This window comes from Gossypium hirsutum, chromosome D04 (assembly GCF_007990345.1).
Source record: "Gossypium hirsutum isolate 1008001.06 chromosome D04, Gossypium_hirsutum_v2.1, whole genome shotgun sequence".
In the NCBI taxonomy this organism is placed as follows: Eukaryota; Viridiplantae; Streptophyta; class Magnoliopsida; order Malvales; family Malvaceae; genus Gossypium; species Gossypium hirsutum.
In genome coordinates this window covers 17539884-17550739 of record NC_053440.1, presented here as the reverse complement: position 1 = coordinate 17550739, position 10856 = coordinate 17539884, and positions in this window count along the sequence as shown.

Sequence of the window (10856 nt, the reverse complement as noted above, 5' to 3'; positions counted from 1 at the left end):
AGGATATTAGCCATCGGTAAGGTATCCACCACTAGTAAACAGTACCTACTATAAAAGACCTAAATGACATGTCGTTCGTATCCTAGCTATTCACTAAGTTCACACGAGTCGTGTATCACGTATTTAATCTTTCCATTCTTTTGACCATTTTCATACATATATCAAATAACCATAAACTTACTCACTTCAATTCGCATACCCAACAACCATATACTTGTAACTTAAACCAATTAATATTTCATAACCATTCCATATCATATAATGATTCGTATTAGCCATATTTATTGTACTTTGAACTATAGTTCTTTCGATGCCAATAATTATTATATTACAACAGTTAACTATAAAACAATTAAATAATACAATAATAAACATTCATTAACAAATTAAGTCTCATACGAAACTTACCTAATCAAAATTGACAACGAATATGACACTAAGGACTTTTAGGCAATTTTTCCTTTATCTGCGTTTATCTTTCGGTTCTTGATCTATACAGTAAGTTATTTTCAATTAGCAATTAGAAATACCTTACAACAAAATATTTAATACTTATAACATCTTATTATCATTTTTCAAAATTTCCCTAAAGTTTTTCATTTTATTTAATTTAGCCCCTAAAATCGAAACAAGTATAACTTTCACAATGGAGATTCGTTTTTCATTCCAATTTCAATTATGTCCTTCTACAACCCTCAAAAACTCAAATTTAAGGAAATTTAATATCACTTTTAACATATTCGTAATTTAGTCCCTAAAAGCAAAATTATTCAAATTTACTTTACCAAATGATCCTTAAACATTTCATAACTTCCAAATATACTATTTTGTAACAAAAACATCTACAATTCATCAATGATAACTTTTAAAACCTTTAATAGTTTTAAAAATGGAGATACGGGTTAGCTGAACCTAATTGCAACGGTCTCTTAAACATAAAAATTACAAGAAACATGATTGATTTGCTTACCATGCAAGAGGAAAATGGTTTGGTTGATTCTAAGCTCTTCTCCCATGTTTTTTTGGTTGAAAAAATGAAATAGGGAAGAAGATGATCACTTTTCCCTTTTATTTTGTTAATTAATTATTTAATTACCAATTTACCCTTTAAATTAATTTATTATTCCAACCAAAATCATGATCAAACTGTCCACTATTAACTAAGTGGGTCTAATTTCCTTTTAAATTTTTAAATATTTATTAATAAAGTACTTTAGCTAATAATAATCAATACAAATTAACTTTTACGACTTCTACGGTTTACTGCTTTTTTCTTAAATAATTATCAAACCATCGAAATTTCTAGACCAAACTTTAATCTACTTATAAAATAGCTCTGTAAATATTCAACAATAACATTCGGTACCCCAATTTCCAAAACCAATAACTTCCGGTACGCACCATTTGTACCTTGACTAGTTGACAAATTAAAAAAAATTATCAAATCAAAATTCAATAAAACACTATAATAAATTAGTAAATATTATTAATATATAGTGACTCGATCATCGGAATACAGAGTTCCGAAACCACCATTTTTGATACCACTAAAAATCAGACTGTTACAACTCTCTGCCTAGAAAATTTTATCCTCGATATTTCTTCAGTTTTTTATAGATTCTTAATATATAGTGACTCGATCATCAGAATAAGTTCGGTACTGTGATATCATAGATTCTTCAGTTTTTCATATAACTTCCCCTTTACCATGTCGGAGCCATAAAATTGCCACCAACAGTACTCATTTATTGCGTAGTTCTTACTTTTCATATAAATAACTTTATTGGTTCTTATGAATATGGTAGGTCAAGATGTAATTCAATTTCATATGATTAAATGAATCCCGATCTGAGCTTTCCTTTCTTTTTAGATCAATATATGATTTCTGACGGTCTGAAGTAGTTTCTAAACAGTTTTCATAATGCAGACTTTATCTTTTGTTTCTTTGATCAAATTAGTCCTGACTAGTTTTCTTTCACTTAGTTTAGACCAATATAACAGAGTTCTACATTTACAAATTTCAAGTGAGTACTCTGCTAAAACCAAAATGAAATATGTGGATTTGGTGAGTTTGTCAACAGTAACCCAAATTGCATTTTACTTTTTCGGTGATGGCAATAAACTAGATATAAAGTCCATAGTGACTTAATTCCATTTTCATTCCAAAATTATCATAGTCACGGATCTTGATGCTCAACTTTAAACTTGATAACGCAACAAACTTTTGGTCACATTTTCTAAAATTTCTCTTCTTATACTTTACTATCAATACAACTATTTTATAAAATTATACACTCTAATATTGTCCTGATGACATGAATAGGTACTATTGTGAGCTTTACATAAGCTATCTTGTGTTAATTTTGAATCTTTCGGCACACCTAAATGGTTACGAAGACATAGATTTCCATTACCATCGGTACTGAACTCTGAAGTACAAGTCTTCATTTTAGTTCTCTAGTATGTTGAAAATAGATTTTTCATAATTCCAAGTCTTCATTTTAGTTCTATAGTTTGCTGAAAATAGATTCGTCATAATTCTGAATCAAATGAGTAGTTACAAATAGCTTTGTTGACCATTTCTTGACCCGATAAAACTAGCAGTTTCAATAATAGTTTCATTTACCCGAGCTACAAGATGCTACAATAGTTAAAGAATTAATCATATACATTTAACATCAATAACATTCAATAATTTAACAAATACAAGTCATGATTCATGGTTATGATGAATTACAAACAAATCCAAGTCTTACGAAAGGTCTTAAGTTGACCCAAGTAATAACTATGGAAAATTATAAAATAAGGTCACATGATCGTGTTGCCAGGCTGTGTAGAATAGAGTCACACGACCATGTTGTTAGGCTGTGTAAAAAACTGAAGTTGTGTGATCCTAATTGTAAAATTTTACAAACATTAACACGACCATGTAGCCAAGCAGTGTGAGAGACTGTGACCGTGTTTAGTCAAAACCACAAAGACCATACAAAGTACACGATTGTGTCACTTGCACATGTGTGACACATGGCCATGTGTTAACCCGTGTGTGCCAAAATGTGTCTTATAATTCAAGTCACACAATTGATTACTTGCTTATGCCATAAACAAGCCATTAACCATTCATTAGGCCTATACAAAATGCACCAAAAACATACTTAAACATGTCGATTTTTTTATTTCTAACCAATATGTCTAAGGCACAGTCACAAATAATAAACAAAAAATTTCAATAAACTTAACTAGACTTGGTACCAACACATAGCATTCAAACTACTTTCATTAGCCTTACAACATGGACCAATAATACCTAATAACCAATTCAAACATCCATTTCATCAAAAACAATACACTTAGGTTCATACAGAAAACAACATCAAATGTATTGTAACATCTCAAAGTTGGGCCTGAAAGTTTTGGCCTTGTGAAGTGAGGGTTTGACAGTGTTCTTAGGAGCACGGGGTTCACCAGAATAACAATTTTTCGCTAAAAGACACGATTAGGGCTTCACTAAATTCATCGAGAGCTAAGCTTCGCCAATATTTTTGGTGAGCTATAGTTTGCCAATGTGTTTGGTGAGCTGGGGTTTCGCCAAGTAAGTTGCATAATAGGAGTTCACCAATTAAAGATTTCATTAGACACAAATTAGGAAATAAAAGATATAGTGTCCCTAGGAATACTTTATCTGCAAGTAATATCTTTCATATGTCAAGTAGGGTATCCTAAGATTTCTAAGACTCTTATGTTTATAAATACGACCCTTAGTTCATGATAATTCTCTAATCAAATATTTTTCATCAAGTCTTTATTCTAATTTCAGTTCGTAGCATTCAGTGTAAATTTTTGTCCTATTAGGTGTGATTTTTCCAATAGCTAGGTTCACTTGCATGTGTAAATTCTATAAGTTTTTCCATTAAGTAATTTGTGTATTATGTATATGTGAACTAGTTGGACCACCTACCAAAAAGGATTAAGGCAAAGCCAAGCTTGTTTAACTTTCTCAGTCTGGATTTGTCATAAGTATGTTAACTTCCATAATTTTTTTAGGATGAATTAGCCAACTATTACTTTTTTGACAAAAACCTATTTTCAACTCTCGATGCTCTATTTTTATATTACAGTTTTAAGATATAATTTTAAATCTAAGTTTTAAGCAAGCTCCTATGTGAGCCTATGTTATCAAGAAACATTTTTAAAAGTACAAATTTATAAATTGTGTTTTCTCGACCTTTTGTGCAAGCTCTTTAAGAGTGTTTTCAAGCAAGCTCTCATTCAAGCTCTCTGTGATAAGTAATCTCCATATTTGAGCTCTCTTTGATATGTCTTTGTATAAGCTCCTTTGCGAGCCATGTTAGATATATTGGTATACCAAAAGATTGTGAGTACTCATCTCTGTGTTTCTATGATTTTGGGAATTGAGACCCTGGGGCATCTGAACTTATGAGACATGTTATAAGGACTTTTTGATTCATTTTAAGGCATTAAACGGAGATCCACAGATCTAACAAGACAAAATTCTAATTAGTGTGTTAAGTGTGTTAAGGGCAAGAACATATTTTACGTTTCTCAGCCATTCTGATAAGACAAGTTTGTAAACGTGTTTCGCGCTATATAAGATATGTTTTTTGAACAAGCAAAAGATAAGTTTTTAAGTATGATTTCTAGTAAGCACATACGAATTATTTTTACAAACTTATGTTTTTTTATAGGATTTGCGAACTGGGTCTCGCAACCTCACCCACAATCCCAGCACGCAAAATGATTTTTAGACTAAGTCTTAATCTCTGTTTTAAGCTATGTTTTTAAGCATACTTTTTCTTTCATGCATGAATGTTACATTGTATTGCTTTAACCCTTATCAAAATATGCATGTCAAATTTATTGCTAAGTACTGTTTTCTATGACCTCTATATGCATGCGACCTCAAAAATTACATGCGTACCCCTGTTCGTGATAGTCCTATTACTTAGCGAACCCATATATGTATACGAAACCATGTTTCTATGCGAACCTTATTAAAGTATGGAAACCCTTGCATGTACTATTCCTTTGCTTGCAAAGTCTGTTTATTTGTGAAACCATATATTGCAAACTTAAGTATTATGCGAACTATTGTTAATTAAGCAGACCTATACAACTGTATGTAAACTTATTCTTTTGTGGAAACTCGTACTTTATGTGTTGCAAACTCATTTTGAATGTTGTCATGTGAATTTTATGCTATTTAATGATTGCGAACATTTACGTCTTGCTACTATTTGACATGCGAACCTTTCCTTTATTTGTTTTGTAAGCACGCATGTTTTCCTATGTATATATTCTGATGTTGTGTTATAACTTAGCATGTTGCATGCTATAATTCGATGGTGTGTTGGAGGTTAGGTTGGGAGTTAACGAAGAGTCACTTCAGTGGTTAATTTGGCACATCGGATTCGAGTCGAACCTACTCGGTCAGGTTTATGGTGTTACATGCATACTTGTCGATCATACCTTTTTCATAACAACATCATAAACTTAACAATTGGAACATGATCAAACATCATATATATAAATATACATACTCATACATAAGGTTATGAATTTAACCTATGTCCAACTTCAACAAGTTGCCATTTAATTAAACACCAAAGTAACTACTTCAAGCCTCAACTTTGCATATACACATGACGAAAATACCTATTTACATACCACTTATAACCAAGCCCAAAATGATCAAAACCCTACCAAGTTGTTAAATGGATAGTGTGAGCTCAAACTTGATTCCAACCGTCCCCACAGTTTCTAATGGTCTACAGGAAATCATACAATACGGATGCAAGAAACACAATGCTTAATAAGTTCATATGGAATTTAACACAACTTACCCGCCATTAATGTATCTTAAGCATTGAACACAATTATATAAATGTGAAACATGATATTCTTTGATGGCCTATACAAACCACAAACCCAACAAGGTTAGTTTCTTCACAATTGAAACATAAAACATTTTCCATGATTTTCTATCATATACAAGCAAACATACTTGGTACACATATTACCATTCACATATAAATCAAATCCTACTATCATTTCCATTCCATAAGTCTTGTTTTTACCCGATGAACTATAGCAAAATAACGTTGGATACTTGGGATAGAAATGCTCACACAAGCTACGAACATAAATGCTCACATAAACTGTGAATATGGCCCTACTCACATGAGTTGTGGGTCGGGATGGTAACATTACACAATGCTGCTCACACGATCTATGAAGAATCCACAATAAATGCAGAACCTTAGCCATCGATAAAACATCTAAGACTAGCACCCGAGATGGTAATAACCCTAATGACATGTCATTTGTATCCTAGTTGTTCACTAAGTTTTACGGGCATCACTTTATACCCATAGCTTCTAATCATTTAATCATCAACATTATCACATCAACTCAATTGTATCCATTTTCTTTTTCAATCATCAAAATCAATTATACCATGCTTCACAGTTTAGTCCATCAATATTAAAGATTATTACATAATAGATATCTCAATCACAAATTATACATATACATACTACATCTCAAAGACAATGAATAAATCTACTTAAATATTATGTGAACTTACCTAAACCAAAACAACAACAAACACGATACCATGGACTACTCAACAATTTTTCCTTTTTTGCATTTATCTATATAATAATTTAATTCAATTATCAACTTCAAATACTTATAAAGTATAATTATATGCATATGAATCTTTATTTAAAATTTCACAATATTTACCTAAACTTTTACATTTTATTCAATTTAGTCCTTAAAACTGAAACTATTACAACTTTCACATTTAAACTTTGTTTTATGATTCAATTCTAAATACACCCTTCTACAGCCCACTACTACTCAAATTTAACAAAAATTCATAACAACTTTATCAACTTTTTTTTATTCCTTAATGCAAAATTATCAACAATCACTTTACAAAGTAATCCTTAAACATTTCTAAGCTTACAAATCTATCATTTACTATTAAAAACATGCAATAATCATTAATGGTAGCTTTTAAAATCTTTGACAGTATTACAAAATAATCCTTGGGTTAGCTAGATTAGGCTACATTGATTTCAAAAACATAAAATTTACTAAAAACGGGCTTTAAATTTCATACCATGCAATGGTCGAATACTTCTTCAAGCTCAATAATGTCTTCCCCTTCTTCTACTTAGTGTTTTTAGTGGTCCAAACAAAATGAAAGATGATTGGGTTTTTTTTCATTATTTTTATTATATTATTAACATATATTTTCAACTTATATATTAATAAAATTAACATAAACCGTCCAACCACTAAAGAAAATGGTTGAATTACAATATAAACCCTTGAACCATTCATATTTTGAACCTTATGGCTTTTAAAAGTCAAAACGATTAAATTTTATGGTTTTTATGATTTAGTCCTTGTACCCTAATTAAACATTCAACCAACCAAATGACCAGACCAAAATTTAATATAATACTATAATAGACTAGTAAATATTAATTATTAATTATTAATATTTACTAACTCGATCATCAAAAAATGAAGTTCTGAAACCACCATTTTTGGTACCACTAAAAATGGGCTATTACAGTATGCTTGAGTGAACTAGTGGAGAGTTGATTCAATACCATTACTAGAGAACCTTATTTGTAATATGCTAAATGAAAAATCTTGAGTAAATAAAAGCATGGAAAGGGATAAAAGCATAGTGAGTGATAAAAAGAGCAAAGAATCAATAAAAACATTGAGAGTGAAAACGAGAGATTTAGTTAACAAATGTTAAGATTTTCCCTGAGCTGAAAATGGTCTTATTTCACTTGTTAATGCACAAATTTTCTAGGCTTTTATGTTTATGGTAATTTAAATGAGTCTCTCTAGAATTTTGGAGAAATGAGGTAGGCGAGAGAAGGAGACATTAGGTGGTTAGGATATCAGTTACATTTGGGGGTGATTAAGGAACAATGTCATGTGTTAAACTAATTCTAGTGCTTGAACCGTTTTGACTCTATCCTTTCTTTGAAAGTGAACCGTCATTAAGCCTCGGAATATTACAAGCCTAGAAGTCCTATATGACCTTTAATTTTGGATTCTTGATTTGTTGTTTTTTGTGAGAAATGAATGACTAGAGTTCCCTACATTGTATCTATTTAGATTATTTTCATGGATTTAAATGAAGGGCAGTAATGATGGGGAATGTGCCCATATTATAGTAAACATGTAATTGTTTTCTACATATTTGAACGATGAATAAATAAATAAAGTTAATTTCGCATTTCACTGTATATCATGTGTTTCCTTCTTTCATGTTTTGAATATATAGAAAAATTGTGACAAACAAATAATAGCCCATTGATTGTCTAAGTTCAAACTGATGATAAGTGGCACTGTAAGAACATTTACATTGCAGGAAAGTTAACTTGCATTAGTAGATAATCTAAACAAGTTCGTAATCCCGTAAAAGAATCAAAGTGAACGTTTGATTCAAATACGTAGAAGGATTATTATGTCATCTAAAATTTTAATTGGGGAGATGCTTAGTCTTGGCTATCGAAACAGTTGGCTCCACGAGTAGAGACAAAGATGTACTTATTGGAAGAATGATATATTAGACTGGACCCAAGTTGAATTAATTTTGAATCCATTTGTGAATTAATTCACTTGTGACATGCATGGTGTGATTTACCTAAATCCCAAGTTAGCTAATAAACATGTGTATGTAACTCATATGCTTTGAAATAAGTAAAGGCTTATGCTAAAGATGATTGAGCCCATAGCCGGTATGTTGGGTACATGACTTGTGTATGGCATGGCTTTACTAGCAACAATAGAATTCATAGCTCGATTAAAGAGTTAATGTTATCTTCTCATTGGTATTGTGTGGATTGATAAATATGGAACGTGGCCACGGGTTGCTTATTCTTGAACAAGCAATTTATCACAGTCATTTGTTAACAGTCATCATATTAATCATTAAGAAGACACAATGTGACAATGAGATAAAATAAGATTGTACTGAGTGAATGGATTTAACTCAAAGGAATTAATGATATCATATGAGGGAAACACACACATGACGAGGTCATTGGACAAAACAGTTGGATGAATTACTTTCGTAAAGAGTGTACAATAAGGAGTTTTCAATCATGGTACCTCTTCTGGACTGACTCCATGATTAAGTAAATTGCAAATTATCGGAACAATGCTTCTGGACATAATTGCAATTACTAGAGCCTAATTGTATATGTCTAAATTAGTCCCTCCGCTAGCTCATCAAAAGCTTGTTCAGACTGCATTTGAATCAAAAGAAAATTCTATGACTTTGGAAGTAATTTAATTGATTCGATTTATTCGATGTGAAAATAAATTCGGTGATCATGAGATTTGTTCAACTAGAGAATTTGATTAAAAAATTAATTTGGAAAATCTAAGTGATTTTTGGGAAACTTAATTTTGATCAAGTAAAATTAAATTAATCAAATTAATTAAAATAAATATGATATTTTTGGAAATTAATTTTCAAGTTAGAATATTGGTCCAATGGGTAATTAAACTTGAAATTTTGACCTGGCATCAAAAAGTGGGCTCGAGAACCCAAAATTGAGATCGAGACAAAAAAATGGTTGAACTGGGCGTGGTATGTGAAACTGAGTCGACGGTCAAACCAGTGGTTGGACTGGACCGAACCAACAACAGTTGAACCAGCTTGGGGTATCGTAAGGGTGCACCTAAGATGACACCACCGGACATTATATTGTTGACGACGACGACATTCCAGTGGCCGATGGGTAGTCCTTCGGCGATTGAGCAGTGGAGGAATCACACTCCTACTTGGACTCTACAAGATAATTTGATTTTAAATTAACTATTCCAAAAATAATATTATTTTAATATATTTAATATTATATTTAATTTAATATTTATCTTGATAGTATTTTATTAATTTAATATTAAAGTTATTATCTTAATATTAAATTTAATTTAATATTTATCTTATAAATAAATATTCTATTAATTTAATAAATTTAATCTAATATTTATCTTGATAAACATTATGTTATTTGAATATTAAAGTGATTAAGTTTAAGGATAATTAAACTTTCTAAACTCTCCTTATATAAAGAGAGCCATGGGTTATTATTTTACACACACTTGAATTCAAGAGAAAGTTGTAGAGAGAAAATTCTCTAAAGAAATTATTTTAGAAGATTTCTAGAAATATTTTTCTTATTTAAAACTTGACCCAAAATTTTAGAGAAATTATAAAATTACCCCACTGGTAATTTTGTGGATTTTTTTATTCAAAGCGAGCTCACACTCGGCAGACGTGAGCTTGAGGATAGTGGAGAAGACTATTAGGTCGAAGCATTCATCCTAGAGGAATCAAAAGGTACTCTTTTTCATTAAGTGTTTATTAGTTTAGATAACATAACCAATTTCTTGTTTTCCCTGAAACATATTTTCCGTTGCATTTTTCAAACTCGTTTTTTTCAACAAGTAATTTTGTATGATTACCTCTATGCTTGCTCATCTTGTAATTTTTTGAACTCTCTTGATTTATTAGAAGTTGTAAATTCCCTAGATATCATACTTAGGGTTCATGTTAGAAGAATCGTCTACATTTTATATACCTCTTGACTAATCACTTTCACTATTCTTGCTCAAGGTTCGTCTCTGTGTACATTTCTTATTTCTTGTGTTTTCTTGAGGACAAACAAAGACTTAAGTGTGAGAGAATTTGATCTGTTATAATTTGATATGATAAATTATATCCTTTTTGACATTTAGAGCTTGTATTTAAGTATTTTTATGTTCTTATTATATGATTTTTAATAGTTGTT